The sequence below is a fragment of the Elephantulus edwardii genome, unplaced genomic scaffold (assembly GCF_000299155.1).
Source record: "Elephantulus edwardii isolate Elephantulus edwardi_28Jun2011 unplaced genomic scaffold, EleEdw1.0 scaffold00040, whole genome shotgun sequence".
Lineage (NCBI taxonomy): Eukaryota > Metazoa > Chordata > Mammalia > Macroscelidea > Macroscelididae > Elephantulus > Elephantulus edwardii.
The window spans coordinates 6,564,511-6,570,643 of record NW_006399790.1 but is presented as its reverse complement, the minus strand read 5'-3'; positions in this window follow the sequence as shown (position 1 = coordinate 6,570,643).

Genomic DNA, 6,133 nt, shown 5'->3' with positions numbered 1-6,133 from the left:
TGGCAGAATTTGTTCTTGGGCCCTGGAGGGGAGAAACGTGGTAGGGATCTGAGAAGAGCACCACAGCATCCTGAAGGGGGATATTTTCCTAAAAACATGCTCACTTGTTACAAGAAGAGCTGAAGAGACTGAGACAAACTGAGCTGATAATAAAAATGGAATTCATGCTCAACTGGCTAATAAAGTCCATTGTATAGGTTTTAGTAAAAAGAACAGTTGACTCTGAATTGGAACACACTGATTCCAGTACTTAAGAAAACAGGGAAATTTTCTGAGCTTCATTTTTCAATTTTCTTCATGGCTGTTGCTGTTGTTGTTAGGTGTGTCTTTAAAGTGAGAGAAAGGAAAACAGACATATGCTGTGATGGTCTGTGTTGTGTGAACAATGATATGACATGGCAGAATACTAATATTCATTTGATATATGCTATGTATTATTGGATTGGAAATTCTATGTTTCTTGTTTGTATGCCTGTATGCCTGGCTCTTCCAGGACAGAAGAACTATTTTTGCTTAAAATGAAATATGGGGCAGGTAAGGACTGAAATCTGCTTTGCCTAAACTTGTTACCATCAAGTCTATTCTGATTCATGATGGTGACTCCATGTGCTACAGAGTAGAAGTACTATACAGGGTCTTTACAGAAGGAAATTTTCAGATTGTTCTTTTGACGTGCCTTTGAGAGGTTTCACACTTCCAACCTTTAGGTCAGTATGTGAGTGCAAATTGTCTGTATCTTTTGATGTATGTTTTGCCTAAATAGGAAAACAAAACAAACCCACTGTCTTCAATACCATTTCAACCCATGGCAACCTTCCAGTGGGTTTTCAAAGGTGTAAAATGAAAATGGAGCAGAACTGCTTATCTATCTTCTGTGAAGCAGCTGTTGTTGTGCACCATGGAGTTGGAATTAACTCATGGCTGACCCTCCAATTGGTTTTCAGAGGCAGTGAATCCCACAGGGGGGAAACTGCTCATCTTTCTCCTATGGAGAAGCTAGTGAATTGGAACAAGTACCTTTGGGTAGACAGTGCAACTCCTTACCACTAGGCCCCCGGAGCTCCCTGTAACACAAATGGTGGGTTTGAAATGCAGACTTTCTGGTTAGCTGCCCAACACCTAGCTTATTATGTCATCAGAGCTCTTTATGTTTTACTAAGCATGTCATTATCTGGAGAGCACAAATTAAGAATTTAAGAATTATCAAGTATACTCCTTTTCAAGTAAGTATTCTCTCTTTAGGTGGTAGGCAAAATTAACAAAACTTAACGATTTTCCTTTTTAAAGTTATTTTAACCCATGAGGAATTCCTATACATGAAAAAGGCTCAGTACCACGACTCATCAGAGAAATGCAAATCAAAGCCACATGACATGAGATACCACTTTATACTCACTAAGATGAGTATCATAAGAAAATGCAGAAAGTGACAAATGTTAACAAGGATGGGAAAAATCAATACCTGTGGGCATTGTGGTGGGAATGGAAAACAGCATTGGTACTGTAAGAAAGTTTAGCAAGGCCTCAAAAAGTTAAACAGAAACTACCATTTGACCCAGCAATTCCACTAAGTTATTGTTGTTATGTGCCAATGAGTCAAATACGACTCATAGTGACCCTATGAAAAACATATCTGAACCCTGTCCTGTGTCATCCTCATCATCTCGGACACACTTAAACACATTGCTGTAGTCACTGTGTCTGTTCATCTCACTGAGGGTCTTCCTCTTTTTCATTGACCTTTCACCCCTCACTGAGGGTCTTCCTCTTTTTCATTGACCTTTCACCTTTCCAAGCATGATGTGTTTTCCAAGGAATATCTCTTCCTAGCAATATGTCCAAAGTATGTGAGACAAATTTTCACCATCCCTGCCTCTAAGGAGCAATCTGGCTACACTTACTCTAAGACAGATCTGTTTGTTCTTTGTGCAGTCCATGGGGTATTTAGTATTCATCTCTAATATCACAACTCAAAGGCCTCAATTTTTTTTCATCATTCTTATTCATTGTCTGGATCTCAGAAGCATAGAAAATGAATGAAAAGACTATGGCTTGGATCAGGCACACCTTAGTCTTCAAACAGATATCACTGTTCCCCAGTATTTTGGAGAAGTCCCTGACAGCAGACTTTCCAACAGACACACACACACACACACACACACACACACACACACATCTTTTTATTTCTTGACTACTGGTGCCGAGGATGTTGCTGTAAGATTCAAGTAAGACAAAATTATTGACAATTCCAATCTTTTTGCAATCTATCTTGATGTTGCCTATAGATTCAGTAGTAAAGATTTTTGTTTTCTTGATGTTGAGATGTAATCCATATTGAAGGCTGTAGCCTTTGATCTTCTACAGCAAACATTTCAAGTCCTCTTTACTTTAAGCAAGCAAAGTTATGTCATCTGCATAATAGGTTGTTGCTGAATCTTCCTCCTATCCTAATGTCATCATTTCCTTCATAGAGTCCAGTTTCTCAAATAATTTGTTCAGAACATACACTGAATATGTATGGAGAATGGATAAAGCCCCGATGCACACCTTTCTTGATTTTAAACCGTGCCGTGTTCCCTTACTCTCTTTGGACAATAGCTTATTGGTCTAGAAATAGGTTTCATGTGAGCATGATCAAATATTTTGGGGTTCCTATTCTTCTCAATGTTAACTATAGTTTATGATTCACACATTTTCCTGGAATTCTCTGCTTTCTGCCAAGATCCATCTGACATTGGCAATGATGTCTCTCGTACCCTAGCCACTTCTAAACCCAGCTTGAAATTCTAGCAGTTCAGAACATGAGAAAGAGTAGCTGCAAAGATACACTAATAATTGAAATATGTTATGTAGGAAGATTGGTTGTTGTAAAAGATAAAAAGGAATGCATAAATATTGACATACTAGGCATTAGCCAGCTGATATGGACCAGCATTGGTCATTTGAATCAAACAATCATATGGTTTACTATTTTGGGAGTGAAAAAATGAGGAAGAATGGTGGTGTTGCATTCATTAAAAAGATCCTTTCAAGAACTATCCAGAAGTACAATACTGTGAGTGACAAATTACTATCCATTGTGCATACAAGCAATGTTGTTGTTAAGTGCCATCGAGTCATGGGCAACTCATAGTGACCATATGAATGAAAGCCCTCGACACGTGTGTGACTTTCATCCTTTATCCAGGTTCATAGCATTTCCAGAGGCAAGTTATTTACAGAAGTGGATGCCACTCCTACTTCCAAATACAAGCAATACCTATTATTAAATATATATATATATATATATACCAACAACTAAAGCCAAAGAGGAAGAAATTGAGGATTACTCCCAACTTTTGCAGTGTAAAATTGCTCAAATATGTAATTAAGATGCATTAATAAAAATTAGTGATTGAAATGTACAAGTTGAAAGCCATGAAGAAGGAATAACAGTTGAAAAATACAGAATTGCTGACAGAAATGAGGGTGGAGAAAAAATAACTGCGTTTCATACATTTAATAACCTATTCATTGTAAATACCTTTTGTAAGAAACACAAATGGTGACTATGCACATGGGCTTCACCTGAAGGGCTACACAGAAATCAAATTGACTACATATGTAGAAAGAATCGTTGGAGAAACTCAACATTAGCAGTCAAAATCAGGCTAGGTCCTGATTGAGGAACAGACCATAAATTACTTACGTGAAAGTTAAAAGTGAAGTTGAAGGTTGTTGTCACTGCCACCGCCGAGGTCAACATGGTGAATAGAATCACAGCCTTCCTCAAGAATGCCTAGGTCAAGGAGCCGGTGCTGGTCATGTCCTTCACCATCGTGGGCCTTGATATACTTCTGCCCCCATTAAGTCCCTACACAAATTGTGCCATCATAATCAATGAGGTCACACCCTATACTACCCAGTGCCCCTCTGAAATGATGGGAACATGCCTGACGTGCCCAGTCACCCTAAGGACCCCCAGGGTCCCAGCCTGGAGTGCCTGATGAAACTGTGAGCACCTCCAAGGATGGGGGGCCCCCACAGCCCCCAATAAAAACCGGAAAAAAACCACAAAAAATAAACAAGAGAAGTGAAGCTGAAGAAGATTAAAACAAGTCCACAAGAACCAAAATACAACCTTGACTCTATCCCGCCCAGATTTAAAAATCAGCTCAAGAACAGGTTTGAGCCAATGAACAGTAATGACTGAAGATCAGATGAGTTGTCATATGACATCAAGGATATCATCCATGAAGTGATCATTACATAGACAGAGGGGTAACAACAAACCTTATTATCAGAAGAGACTCTAAAAATTGCACTAGAGATCAAGAAGCCAAAACAAAGAGAAAAGATACAGACGTGAAAGTGATGAACAGAAGATTTCAACAGGCAGTTCAAGAAGACAATTCACAATATTATTAGAGTGTGAAAAAGGAGCTGTAGGTTGGAGTTAAAGAATTAAAAAAGTAACAACTTGCTCAGCATTTCTCAAGCTGAGAGAACTGGAAAAACAAATTCAAACCTCAAGTTGCAATACTGAAATATGTTATGGACAAAATCTTGAATTAGACAGGAAGCATAAAAAGAAGATGGAGGGAGTACACAGGGTCACTGTACCAAAAAGAATTGACTGACACTGAAAAATTTCAGAAAATATCATATGAACAAGAGCCAATGGTAATGAAGAAAGAAGCTGAAGATATATTAATGGTACTGGCAAAAAGGAAGGCCCCAGGAATCAATGGGATAGCAATTGATATGTTCCAACTAACAGTTGCAACCTTGAATGTAGTCTTTGCCAAGGAATTTGGAAAACCTGGCCAATTGAATATACTGTGTATTCTTTCCATATTTGTTCTCATTCCCACAAAAGCAGATCTAAAAGAATGTGGAAATTATCAAACACTATAATTAATATCTTTGGAAGCAGGAGTGGCATCCACTTCCTAAACAACATGGCTCTGGAAACTCTATGAACTTTGAGAAATGACAATAGTTGTAGAGGGGCTTCAGGTCTTTTGTTGATAGGGTCGCTGAGTCATGTTCGACTCGATGGCAATCAACAACCTAATTAATACCATTAAAGCAGAATATTATTGAAGACCATACATTAATTCCACTAAGTACATACAAAATATAATGAAGCAAAAGAATAAAGCTCAGAAGGTAGGAAGAGATGGGAAAGTAAAATGAATGGAAAAGGGAAACAGACTAGCAAGAGTGCTGTTACACTGTGAGGGCTGTAAGCAATGACATGAAACAGAATGTATATAAACTGTTGAATGGAAAATTAATTTGCTCTATAAACTTTCACTCAACAACGAAAAGTTAAAAAATTCATTGTAAGCAAGCAGTACTGTTGTGCAATCCAAGTATCCACTGATAGATAAATAGATAAACAAATGTGGCATATATATTTTATGTACACAGTTTTGTGAGGATGTAGTGTTCCCCTTATGTTTGCACAACAGCCTCTTTGTCTAGGTAGAGGTTTCACATGAGCACAATTAAGTGTTCTGGGATTCCAATTCTTCTCAATCTTAGCCTTAATCCATTATACCATCAAATGCCTTTACATAGTCAATAAAGGACAAAAAGACTTGTTCTGTTGTGCAAACAAAGCAAGGGGACACTAAATGGTTTAAAATTATGAAAGGTGTGTGCCAGGGTTGCATCCTCTCATCATACCTATTGAATTTGACCGCTAAGCAAATTATTCGAGAAGGTGGACTCTATGATGAAGAATGTGGCATCAGGGTCGGAGGAAGACTTATCATTAACCTATGTTATGGAAATGGCACAACCTTGCTTGATGAAGTGAGGAGAACTTGAAGAGTTCTTGAAGTTCTTGAAGATCAAAACAGCCTTCAATAAGAATTACATCTCAACATCAAGAAAACAAAAATTCTCACCCTTGGCCTAGGCAACATGATAGATGGATAAAAGATTAAAACCATCAATAATTTTATCTTTCTTGGATTCACAATCAACACTCTTGGTACCAGCAGTGAAGAGATCAAGAGATGTATTACACTGGGAAATTCTGCAGTCAGAAACCCCTTCAAATGATTGAGGAGCAATGATGTGAGTTTGAAGACTGAGGTGTGCTTGACTCGCCTTGATTCTTTTCAGCCACTTACTATACATC